Below are 13585 nucleotides of genomic sequence, written 5' to 3'. Positions count from 1 at the left end.
ATGTGACAATGATTTCACAGCAACAATCCCAGAATTCCAATGTGACCAGGCATTTCTTGAGTATTGGCGGTTTTAGGGACAAAACGTAAAAAAAATATAGCATTTCGAGTACTAAGCACTTGCTAAAAGTCATTCGATATGATTTTTATCTTTATAAGAAAACTGTATCAATAATTTTAAGAAATTAAAGATTTTAGATAGAAAAAATAAAACGTCATGAATTATATTCTAACTTTTGGAGAATATGTCCACGAACAAACTGTATAATGCGTATTATATTTCAAGAAAATAGCAAGAAGTTAATTATAAAATAAAATTAAATCATTAGTTCAAAGTCCACTTATTAGTTAAAGACTAAAGGAGATATGTGATAAACTCAGATAATTTTTGTTCAAAATTGCTGAAATAAGGATGTGTAAGGAACCAAGGGAAACTAGAAAATGCATGGACGTGATGTTGTCCACCACATTCATTTTCGTGTTCTAGAATTGAAGCAGATTATTACTTTTTTTTCAGAGATGAGCTCTCTGCAACTGAGGTACCTTGTAAAGCTTTATATTGTATGATAAATTTGTGATTCATTATGTTTAACGGAATGTAAAATTAGCAGAGATATAATGTTAGCCAAACAAAACTACTCAAATAATAAGAGAAAGAGAGAGCTTTAAAAATAACCTAATCTACATTTGTGTCATTAAGGCAATAATGTGGGTTTAGATTAACAAATGACTACATTCGATTTCCAATAACCGTAAAATCATAAATTCAGAAAGTTATACTTTGCACACGTTTCCACGTAGTACTCTCTCAACACACACACACACACACACACACACACATATATATATATATATATATATATATATATACATTCTTGGCATTCAAACTATAGTCTTATCTTTCAAAATAATCACTGAAAGCGTTAACATATCGTACAATTTGACATCTCATGAACAAATGTGAGAATACAAGGTTTATGTAATTGAATATTTGTGTTTGCATTTACACTTGTTCGTGAATGAAATTTAGTATAAATTGTTAATTATGTCCTGAAACCGTTTTGATAGCACACATATTACTAGGATGATGTTTAAAAATTCAATCACTTTAAAAGCTAGGGGAGAAACTCTTCTAAATTAAGGGTAGAGCCGATTATAATATGATCTTTCCAAAATCAGTATATTAGCTTCTCAAATTTCGTTCCGAGAAGGTAACACGCACGCAACGAAAAGATTCCTCCGTAATATGAAGTCTTACCATGTAGGCATTCTCGTACCAATTAACTCAGGCTGCTGTGGACACCACACTAATTAAGCGCTTTAGCAGTTTACAAACTTCATTTGTAACAGAGGATGGAGGGTAGCAATAATAGCCAATGTTGTCTAACTTTGGTATCAGAAGGTGTCTTCTTTCAGATTTCTGGTCGTAATAACACCTTCAATATTCAAATAATCAAAAGTTGTGCAAGTTTCGTCTTTCTGGCATCTGTCATTATAATTATACCAAAAGAACGCAAAATTATTCAAGTATCATTGAACTACTAGATCTACAATACAGTCACAACCTTTAATTTCAGTTTTAGTACTTATCAACAAATATTGCAATAACGTATAACACAAATTGCAAATACTTCATGAAGTTTGAGTTAGTCATTGATCAACGGTGGTTTCTACTGTTCCTGGCTCGATTGAGAAATCATGTATAGTAATGATATCCTGTAGCTATTTTAATGTTTCAAATAAAATTTTAATTTTACTTTTTTGCGGTTATGTTATGTAGATTATACCAAACGAATGATACATGGAAATATGCGATTCGATAATTGACGGAATAATGAAGTGATGAAGGCAAAGTACGTACTTGTTTGTCCACAACAGTCTCCACGTACAACCGAAGTTTCAAATGCCGAACTTGCGCATGGTAAAGCATAAGATTAAATTTTCTAACCCCCAGTTTGTGCTGGTCTACCCATTCTCGCTAGATCATCAAAATCAAGCAGCGTGGGACTTGGCCAGTGTTTTTTATTTAACGTCCCACGATTATGCTCCGAGACTAAGGGCTACAGTGATGATGATAATGAATGAAATGTGGAATGCAGAAAGTATGAGGAAACGGGAGAATCCCGAGAAAACCCACACACATAGTATTTGTCCACCACAAAGCGTACTTGGAAAGCAGAAACTCCACTCACCCGAAATGAGCGCTCTACTACTGAGCCACCGCGATCCTGGGATCTGGTAAGTACTGTTGGAGTGCTAGCAATGCAACGTTCACCCGGTATCATGAGGACACTTGGAAAATATTTTAAAATAATTGCCGGCTGGTCGACTTAAGCTTTTCGAAGCTTCGTGCCAGGGAGATTATTTTTTTAGTTTAAGGCCAAAACTAAAGGAAAGAGAGAAAAACATGTAATTCTTCAAATTTGCTCCACTCAAAACGTATATAGTTTCTCTCCTACAACAGAATGCGATATCATCATTGGAACGAACGAAAACGAAAGTGTGAATTATCAAGATACAATGGCTTAGTGATAAAGATTTCACCTATGGTATGTAGGATCGATTCAGGCTACGTGAACTTACCGATGGATAATTTATTGTTTCTTTCGGGTAGCTGCCGAAACGTGATTTTTTTTTCATTCAAAAGTTTACCGACTATTCAACAGTTATTCACTGCATATCATCTTCCTCCATGTGACTACAAGTAATAATCGTGCGACGTTATACTTCAAATTTGAAGCGTAGTTGTCTCCCGTTGTGAAGAGTGTTGCTTTTTGGTCTAATAAATAATCATAGAATGTTTATTCGCTGCAATCTTTCATGGTTTTATCCCACTTTGGTAGCTTGTTTTTCAATGTGTGGTATGCAGCAGATGTGTAGTGATATTTTGAACCCACTTATGGCCCATATCATTTTTTAAATAGGCTTGCATCCTGCATCCCCTAGTAGGCTAAAATCATGCTTCTTTTTAAAACTGTTTGAGATCCCGGAATATTTCTGGTGCAGAGGTACTTGAGATAACTCTTTGTCTTGAGAAAGCGAAAGATGCTTACGGAAAACCTTGGCCCACACAGACAGTGCTAAAGACAGTTTGTTCTGTGTGGTGAAGCCGAAGTTGGTAGGGGTGCTTAAATCTCGAGGGTAAAAATAGACTTGGAAGAAAAGGGGTCGCTCAGTTACAATTGTTGTGTCTTAAAACTCGCAGACAACATGCCTACTTCCGAACGCTTTGGCTGCCGGTGGCACTGAAAAACAGCAGGTAATTTTCTTCTTACTTTCTTTTTACTGCAGTTTTTCTAACAAGCTGTTAAACATTGTAACATTATTTGTTTAGAATATGTGTGACATAGTTTTCCTTGAGGAATTACGGTTCCTAAGTGTGAATATTCTTTTTTTGTTAGGAATTAAGTGTTTTTTTATCATACCCGACGTTCTATGAAAGTTGTACTTACATGTTAATGTGGGATCCAAATCATATGTGCTATCAGCGAGAATCAAACGCGGGACCACTTTTACAGAACAATGATCTTAAGATTGTATGCCGAATTCAAACCGACATAATACTTTGCAGTTACTGGACTTCCTGTCTCGTCGTTAGTGTCGCTTAAGTGTACTTTCGACTGCAAGATGCAGTTACTGCATACGTGATCTTCTTTGCCTGTTGCACTCATTACCATATTCGCTTACAGTGTTGAAAATCAATTTAGCTCATATGGACAAAATGGTGATGCTGTTAAAATATACATTTATTCTATCCTATATCATTTTCCTTTTGTTTCGTTTCTAATCATCCGTCTGTATACTTACTTACGTCCATGATTTCAAATTAAGAGCTATAAAGGATCGAAGAGAAAAATACGAGAATGATAGAAAATGCAATTCTAGAAAAACAGTGAGAAAGTATAAAATGGACAAAGTATGAATTTGCAAAATACTTTATTTCTTATTTTCGTTTGTAATTATCAGTTGACTGCTTACAATGTTATACATGGTTGCAAGAAAAAATGATTAGAGGTTGTCCAATCTTATTTTACATCGAATATAAAAAATGGAATAATGTGAAAGTATTCATTGCAGATCTTTCAATTTGGTAAATGCGTTCGTAATTCAAAATAGAAACCAATGTGGATTGAGTATAATTAAAGGTGCTTCAAGTTGGAGAATGGTGTTTTTATTATTTGTGTTTAGGTTAAATATTTAATTAAAATAATGTAAGTTCTATGACGGAATGAAATGAAAATGTTATGGTAAAATTAAAGTTTAACGTCTTACGGTTATGCTCCTTTGATGAAATGAGACCGAAGATAAATCATTATCATCACCATAGTTATTCAAGCATGGTTGGCAGACCACTTGACCCAAACAAACAAACAAAAAAAAAACTTCCACACATTAATAAGGACACAGGCCACGTGTGTTAATTGAGTCACGAATTTTGTCCCAGTCTTTTGGGTGTGAGTCCCACTTTTCGGACTCGTTAAGACGAAAGCAATTGGACTTTTCTCAGCACTAGAGCAGTACTACAAAATTTTATAGTGTATTAACGATTATCATTACTTGCTCTCAAATATCACATTCCATTGTTCGATTCCCAAAGGAACATTATTTCTTAATCACGATACATTGAATCTAGTTGTTCGGAGTTTATCATCATGGAGAACCGATTTCTCATTAAGATACAGTTACAGCTTAACTTGGCATACACTTCTACCAGGAATCGAATTAAGGTATCGTACGCCAAAGACAAGAACACACTTACGTTCTATGTCAACAGTCAATAAAAGGTAAATTCTAAAGTTAATTTTGCTCATATACCTAGGATATATTCACATAAGTCAAGAAGAAAAGAGAATGAAATACTAGTGGAAAGAAAGAGAGAGAGAGGAAAGAGAGATATAGAATTACGTTAGCAGTTTTTTGTGGGTATGAGAGAGTTTCGCGAACTCCGGATCACAGGTTTATCTGGATCATCGGATCTGGTGGATTATAGGCCAACAAATCCACGACGCTGCCTCTCGATGTTTCAGTCATCCGCTTTATTACTATGCATAAATTACAGCATCTTTCACTCCCTCATTTTGCTTCCACCGTACTTTCTGTAATCTCTCACGACACTGTTACTTCTATGTTGCAACTGAAGGGTTCTTGCAGGATTTTTTCAAGGAGGTAAAAGAACGACGCACAAGCGCAGTCACAAATACACATATATAGTTAATGTAAAACAACGATTACATGTTGGATACCTTTATTAACTATAGTAAATATATTATAATGTATGAATGAACAAACTTAATATGTTTGGCAAATATATTTGGATGAGTTGAAACCCTTTCTAGGAAAATCCAGGGGTACACTCTGCCGGCGGCTACGTCCTGACCAGTTTCTTCTCCTTTTACAATAGACCCTATGGTTTTCTTCTTTTCTGCTACTCTGAGTACCTCCTAATTGTTGTTTTTTTATTTTTCTTTCGAATCAACTAATTCTCCCAATTTGGAAGTGCCAGTGAGTTCGTCAAATAAAAAAAAATAATAAAAATATTATCCATCTCGTGATCTTCAGGAAAACAAGACAGACTTATGTAACGTAAACAGTTGGTTTGGCGATTATTGTGTTTCACACTCAGTTTTTGAAATGTCTGGCAATTATAAGCTTTTGGTTTTATATTTCGAAACAGAGGACGGTTATTAGAGATGAAATTTATTCTTCGTGAAAAAGAATGTATAATTTTTGCATATTGTAGTAGTCAGGGAGCATATAATCCCCCTCTATGTGGCTGCAAGAAATAATTGTGCGACGTTATACTTCAAAGTTCAAGCGAGCTTGTCTCACGTTGTGAAGAGCGTTGCACTTACGTTCCCTCCTTATCATAGTTTAAATATATTTTTGCTGCTGATTCTACTTTATGTTGATATATAGATGTTTCAAGCAAATCCACAGTTTCAAGCAAATCCAAGTTCTAGTAATAAACATCATACTTCTTCTTCTTTTTTTTAATCTGGACTTTAAAACCCATAAAGGATTATGACCCGCCAAGTAGTTTTTATTGGTGTGGCCACTCCAGTTGTTTCTGATTTTCTAAAAAGGCGTTCATTCCAGCTTAATTCAAGTTTAGACCCTCAATCGCCGTTTGGTGCTAAGTTAACGTAAAAGTCATGTGTGCACATTAGAGATCGAACTCGGGACCAGTAGCGTTAATCACTTAGATACGCTGAAGAACTAAACATAATGCACAATGCACAATTTTAGTAGGAAAACATTTTGAAATCGTAATCAGTCTATTAAGACACTTCCTCGTATCAGCATTAATATAGACTAATACTATATATATATATATATATATATATATATAGTATAAATGGTTGTAAAGGAATGTAATTAGGTTGAACATAGGGAGTTTCACTTGTTTGCATAAGACACCTTTCGTCTAATTTACTTTTCTTGACTTCCAGTCACAGTGAGAACTCTCTTGAGAGGACAAGTGGCAGAAAGACCGCAACGCAGACTCCCAGTCCCATCCCTCACTTGCTATTCCTAACACTTTGTTGTTTCGTTCGCCAAAGATAAAAACAGGTATTCAAAGAAAACTTCTTGAGGACACTCCATGCTGTTTCTCCCCTCTTCTTCATTCAGTCCCTTCTTTTTTCTACCCTTGAACAAGAAAAGATTCTTACACAGAGGGCGCTAATAAAGGACTTATTTTCACTCTTCATTTATAGGTTTGGGTGGCAATGGCAAACAACCATATAACGGTTCCCAGACCTGCCTACAAAAGTTGTCATTTGTGTGTGTGTGTGTGTGTGTGTGTGTGTGTTTCGTAATCTATGATTTTTCTTGCATGATTTTTAGAAGTTTTATTTTATTTATTTTGTTTTTAATATCTAGATCTTCCATTGCACTTTATACATTTATTTCTTACACACGTTTACAGTTTCCTCGAAGTCGAACCCTGTAGATTTTCCACGTTTAGGAATTCAGAATTAAAAAAAGTCGACGATTAAAATTTGCATGCAGCCTTTTGCTTTTAGTGCAATTTATTGTGTTGTTTAATAACAAAGCTTTAGTCAAATTGATGTAGCTATTTTAGAATGAAAGCATTATCGACATAAGAATGAAAAGAATTTTGCGAAATATATGTTTAAAAGTGCCATGCTAACATTCATTTGGTGAGAACGAGGAAAACCCTTTTAAAATATCCAGAAATGGACTCAGAAATCACTGTATTTCGAAGCAAGAACATCAATCGTTAACGTTCCTCAGCTCAGTTCCAACTACATTTGATCCTGTTCGGATAAACGAGAAAAAGCGGGTTCTCTATGAATAAACTACGGTTTACCAAACATTTTTTTTTTCAAATAGTCTCATTGCAAAAATTTCAGGGAGTTGTTGGTCTTTCTCCGTGCATTTTATATTTTACATCGAGTGAAATTATGGCCGTACTCATCCTGTTTATAATGCAAAAATATATCAGACTGTGAGTAGCATTGTCATGTAAACTTTAAAACATTTAAGATTTACGGGTTGCATAAATATGTAGGCGAAAATATTTATATATTCTATTCTTAATCGTTATTAAATTACATTACGCCTCAGTCTCTGTCATGCTAATTCCTAATAGTTTACAGTCAGGTTAATACAGACTGTCCAATATACAATGCAACCCGGAGTTTGGGATAATAGAACTTTTGAACCGGAAGCGGTACACAAATAATGGTTATACCAAAATGAAACCTTGTTCATGCATATATTTTTTAACTACGAACCAACGATTGAAGTACATCAGGGACCACACAGTGTTGCCAGATGTAACCGAAGGGGTCAATATATATATATATATATATATATATATATATATATATATATATATATATATATATATATATATAGGGTACAGCGGGGTAATTCGAATAGGCGGGGAATTTGAATAATGTTAAGCATTTTGCCAGCTGGAGTGAAAACGCGGCTCTCCATGTTAGTGAACCTGTGGTGGATTTGTAGGTGGTGGTTTGCAGAAGTCACTCTCAGAAATAAAAACTATTCCTTCGGTTCTGAAGGTTTATACGATTTTTTGTTTGCTGCAAGGTAAGTACGAATGTGTGTATTTTTAGGTCGTTATAATTTTCAACGTTGTTTCCTTAAGCTTTCCTTATTATTAACTGGATAAAATGAAACCGCTCTGGATTATAATCGTATCAGTAGCATGTGGGGCATTGATATACTGTACACTGGCGTCAACTAATCAGCAGTTTTCATACCACGTTCTGAATGGAATATTCGTCGACTGCGGGGCAATTTGGATAATTCAAAATGGGGCAATTTGAATAGCAGTGAATTTAGAACTATATGCCTGCTATTTTATATTTGTTTGTCAAAAGCGAAAGCTTCTAGTGTTAACAAGGAAACTGCGAATTCTTATTTTGACTTACTGGGAAAATTAATGAACGAGTATGATCTCCATAAACCATCGTAACCGTATTTATAATATGGACGAAAGTAATCTTCCTCTAAATAACAGACCCCTAAAATTTTTGTAGAAAAGGGTAGAAAAGAGGTGGTAAGTTTAAAATCTGTTAAGCGAGGGGAAAATGTAACGGTGATAGCATGCTGCAATGCCAGAAGGTCTTTTATACCTCCTGTAGTAATATTCAAAGGCGTACGCCTAAATCCGGACTTTAAAACCCAAAATCTCACTCACAATTTTTGTCCTTAGACTTCTACCAAAGTCATGACATCGAAATGCTTTACCTGCCTCCAGACACAACACACGTATTATAACCACTCGATCGCTCTGTTTTTGAAGCCCTTAAAGCCAATTACCACCAAGAGGCAACTATCTGGATTCACTAAAACCCGAGGTCAGTGATTAGTAAATCTCAGTTCTGTATTTTGTTCACTGAAGCCTAGAAGTGGACAGCTTCTGTTGGACTGGCAGTTAATGGGTTTTCATGTACTGGTATCTACCCGTTTAGTCCATAAGCTATGAAGAGTTTCGATTCGCCCCTTCGGAAACGTATGGCCTTATTATACATTTTGAGGAGCAGTCTTCTCGGGAAGAAGATCTTAACAACGCGCCTTGTTCTTCCGGTCATGGCTCTCAAAACTCTGTCCCAACGAAGCCTATAGATGAACCCATACAACAAGTGATTCCCAGCCCAGAAAAAGTTTGTGTGCAGAAGAGACGTCGTGTCGCAGGAAAATCATGCCACTCAACTTCTGAAAATATTCGGACACTGAGAATAAAACACCTCCGAGGAAAGACGCAAGCATCGGGTGCAACAAAATGCAAAGACACTACAAAAAAGAAGAGTGCTAATACAGAACCTGCCAAGGAAAAACAAATGAATGCTCGAAAGAAACTGATATCCTCTACCCCTTCCAGTGACGAAAATGTAGGCCTAAGTCTAAAGATGGCTGCAGGCAATGAAAGTCAAACAAGGAATTGCTGTTTTTGCCTTCTTAATTACTATTCAGAACGTTCTGCTAGAAAGGGAGACTGGATTCGTTGCCAGCGTTGTAAGACATAGTTCTACGAAGTATGTGTCGGTGCAGAAGGTCGCAAACAGTTTTTCTGTTGTCGTTGTCGTTAAATACGAACGATGGAAGATGAATTAACCAATTACGGCTCTTTGCCTTAGTGTTCTGAACAATTTTTTTTAGTGTAGGCCTACATTCAAAAAGATAGCTATAGGTGACGCATATTTACAATTTATGTAGGCCTACTTCTTTTCATTCAAGACTAGCATATTTCAACTACCGTACAAATTGCAATCTAACTATTAAATAGTTTATACATTATTTCTATAAGACTTGTTTAATTTGTTGGTTATTCATATTACCCCACTCGTTATTCAAATTGCCCCTCACATTTACGTTTTTCGAAATTTCGGCGGGGAAATTGAATACCCAAATTTCACAATGATGTATCTCAGATACTATCTTAAGAAAAATTGTTAAGTAATAGTAAGGTTCAAAGTTTTTATTCACAATTTTATATTTGAATACCAATTACAGTTTCCGAGATATATGAGAAAATGTCTGAAATTATTCAAATTACCCCGCTGTACCCTATATATATATATATATATATATATATATATATATATATATATATATATATATATATTACAAGACAAATAAATTGACTCATAATTCATACGTATAGATGTTCTGTCGTTAATTTTCAGTTTGTATAGTTGGAGTAGCTTGGAAACTATGGAATGGAAAAAATAATTTTTCATTTCCACTGATAACTAATCGGATGAAGCCTCTCTAAGGGGTTACTACGGAAAACGTGGTTTTCATAAATTAACATTCTGAATTGGCAGCAGTGCTGATGTTTTAGTGCATCAAAAGGTGTGTTAAGGATCTGTCTACATTATGCAATTCCTGAAGACAATGAAAAAGAAACTTTGAAATTATCATGATAAAACTTGTACTTACATGCACTCGGCAACATTGCTATTCATCACTAACTGAATTGTCAGTTCTACGGCAGATTCTGGAAGTGCCCCCGTTTTGATTCAATGAGTAGCAGTGTTTCCGGGTGCACTGTATGTAATGTTGCTGAAATATTTGATAGTATATATTTCAATTTTGGGGCACCACACATTTATAGAATTACAAGCTCACTTGCCCAACGCTGCCTGGACATTTATTTATCCCAATCTTCTATTGCATAGAAAAAAAATAATTTATGTTAATTTTGATTCCTTTTAACCAACGACCTATGCATTTAACACTTCAGTAGTATCGGTCGTTTTCGATTTTTACATGTTATCTTTTCCCATATATTGTATGTAACAAATTTGGTTAAAATTACTCCAGGTGTCCTAGGATAGAACATAACCACATACTCTCTCTCTCTCTCTCTCTCTCTCTCTATATATATATATATATATATATATATATATATAAATGCGTACGTACACACACATCCATATTATCGCCGCCACTATCTACTCTTTTCTTGCTCTCTTCCCCAACACCCAAGCTGCTGAACGCCGCCTATATGTGGAAAACCCAATTGCTTGTAATGTTTCCCTTGGTTATAGGCGGCGAGCGGTAGCCACTGCTTTCTAGCAGAGAGAGGCGGTTGGTTTTTATCGTCACGTAAATATGAGACGACCACTGCACATATGTGAAGAGCACCATTGCTTGCAATGTCTTTCTATCCTGCGCGGCTGTTTGCCGTCGCCGCCTACAGCGAACTACCGCCTAATGAGAAAGGGTCGTAAACAAATTCACATAGTGTTTCCCTTTGTAGCCAAGTGACTAATTCTCGTGCTTACACTGTGCTGGTCTTAAGTTTGATTTCCGGTGCTGGAATATATCTTAGATAGAAACACGAGTAGTGATTTGTATTTCACTTTAACGAAGGCCCCGCTCATATTGCATCAGAATTGAAATTTGACCTTATTCCAATCCCAATCAATCAACCAACCAAACTAACAAGCCCAGTTTGCATCAGAGATGAATGCTCTATCAATGAGCTATCATGGCTTTAGATGTAAATGTTAATTAAGAGTCGCATTTGTTTCCTTTGATGCAGAAGGTCACGCCAGCAGTGAGAGTGTATGTGATTCATAGAAAATAAATTTAATTTAGATCCTTGTCTTTATATAGCCTTGATGCATAAAATGCACCTAAATTCAACCAACGGACCTAACTCAACGATCGTGGAATTTAAATATTTTATCTATGTAAGATGTGCAGTTGCAGTACATTGAGAAGAATTTATTTTAACAACTCAAAGAAGTAAAAAAAAAAAACTATATATAGGAGTATGCTCATAGTCTATATAAGGTCGTTGCGTCGAAAATGCGCACTTCGTAAGAAAACGGACAGTATGTGGCAAAAGCTGCTATGTTAAGTAGTTGTTCTTATCTGACAGGAGGAAGTTCATACCGCTGCTGTGTGTTGATGCACAGAAAGGACAATTTCGTTTACAAGTACAGCTATGTTGCTGACAATTTATTGTATGAATGTGTATGTGTGGCATCAAAAAAGTGCCAAATCTAATATCAAGTGTTTGTGTATTGTGCTTTAGGAGAAAAAGAAAAGCAAAGAGGACTGCGACACCGGTAGCCATCGTGAAAGCAATTCATGCCTTACACAGGGAGTTGGCAATTTTCGGAGCAGCATGCTAGTCTCGCTGCAGGGCGACATATATATGTATGTGCTATGATTGGGGAAATATGCGCCCTGCTACTTTGGTGGAAAACGCGCACCCTGAAGAACAATAAGACGAATATAATTCCATATGGAACTGCAAGACGACTACATTTGTAAGCAATACGGGAGGTGGAACTAACCTTTAAAAATCCACTAATGTCTTTTGTTGGTAGATTTTGAAAGAAATGCTACCTATTATAGGCTTTACCATGTTAAGACTTCTGGAAAATTTCTACGTAACTTTTCATTTTGTGAAACCTAGACCTTAAAATTGGTTGCACAACATGAATGGCACTCAAATCTGTAATACATTTTTTCAGTATACAAATGTCGGAATATACCTCAGCCTGAAGGCTTGGCCGAAAGGGATTTGTTTACTTTTTTTGTGCATATAGTCGCAGGGGTAAATCTGCAACTGTTGGTATGGCACTCAACGCTTTTCGTGCGTTTACGATCTCCAACAAAAGAAGACAATCACGAATGCCATCAGGAGAGCAAGCTTGTAGGAAATGTGAATAATGAGACTGCATTATTGCCTCAAACTGAACCCAATGTGTTATGCAGCAAGGTTTCATGTATGTCCGATGATAACAGTTTCACATCTCAGCGGCCATCGCCAACCACGTCATTTGCGTCATTACATCCATTGTCACACAGTGACACATCATCTTCTGCTACTACGGGAAGAAAATGTCAAAGTGATACTGTTCTTACATCTGATCACTATATAACTCTGCTACGTATGGCAAAAACTACTAAGGGTACTGCTTCCGAAAGAAAACAGGAAAGGAAAAATAGGAAAATCACAAACATTTAAAATTTTGCATTGCAGGGACATTCATCATCGGCAGCTCATAACAAAAGCAATTATTGTGATGTCTGTAATGGATACTTTTACGCAGAAGAAAATGGACAAGAATGAATACAGTGTATCAGACACGCACTGTGGTATCATGTTTAGTGTGTATCTACTCAAGACATGATCTCCTTCGTCTGTGATCAGTGTCACAAATAAGATAGTTTTACCACTTATGATAGTGTTTTGTTTGTAAGTGTTCAATTCATGTTATACTAAAACAAGAGTTTATAGACAGTTCAGATGATCCACTCCTATGTTAGAAGTTACAATACTTGAAAGAATGATTTTGAACTACGTTTATGATTTATTAATACAGGGAAACTACTTCAGTGGTAACAAAAGATCGTTTTTTGTGTTACAAAGAGAAAAAAAATTACGTTTCCTTTCATGAAAGTTTCTTCATAATTTATTGGTATTTCCATAATGTAAGTTTGTAGTATTGCTTCTTTGTGTGATTTCATAACATGGTTCTATATTAGGGTGTCAGATATTTGATGTATTGCTTGTCAGTAGTTTTACATTTTGGTTTGAAAATGTAATTACATTCGGTGCGCATATT

At 35.7% G+C, this 13585-nt stretch overlaps 1 protein-coding gene across 2 annotated transcripts in view; it reads left to right on the top strand.

The window, feature by feature from the left end:
* LOC145688337 (protein O-linked-mannose beta-1,2-N-acetylglucosaminyltransferase 1-like) overlaps positions 1 to 13585 on the top strand; it is a 312951-nt gene that overhangs the window by 43134 nt on the left and 256232 nt on the right. Inside the window, exon 1 of one of the 2 annotated variants that reach the window (XM_081762459.1) lies at positions 3205 to 3258. The exons of the other annotated variant lie outside the window; for it this stretch is intronic. The gene's annotated coding sequence lies outside the window, so the exon portion shown is untranslated. Of the gene's footprint in view, positions 1 to 3204; positions 3259 to 13585 lie in introns of those variants that run through there. 2 annotated transcript variants of the gene reach the window in all.

The sequence above is a fragment of the Thermobia domestica genome, chromosome 6 (assembly GCF_964235325.1).
Source record: "Thermobia domestica chromosome 6, izTheDome1.hap1.1, whole genome shotgun sequence".
Taxonomy (NCBI): domain Eukaryota; kingdom Metazoa; phylum Arthropoda; class Insecta; order Zygentoma; family Lepismatidae; genus Thermobia; species Thermobia domestica.
The sequence above is the reverse complement of the archived record's forward strand: the minus strand, read 5'-3'. Positions and strand labels throughout refer to the sequence as shown.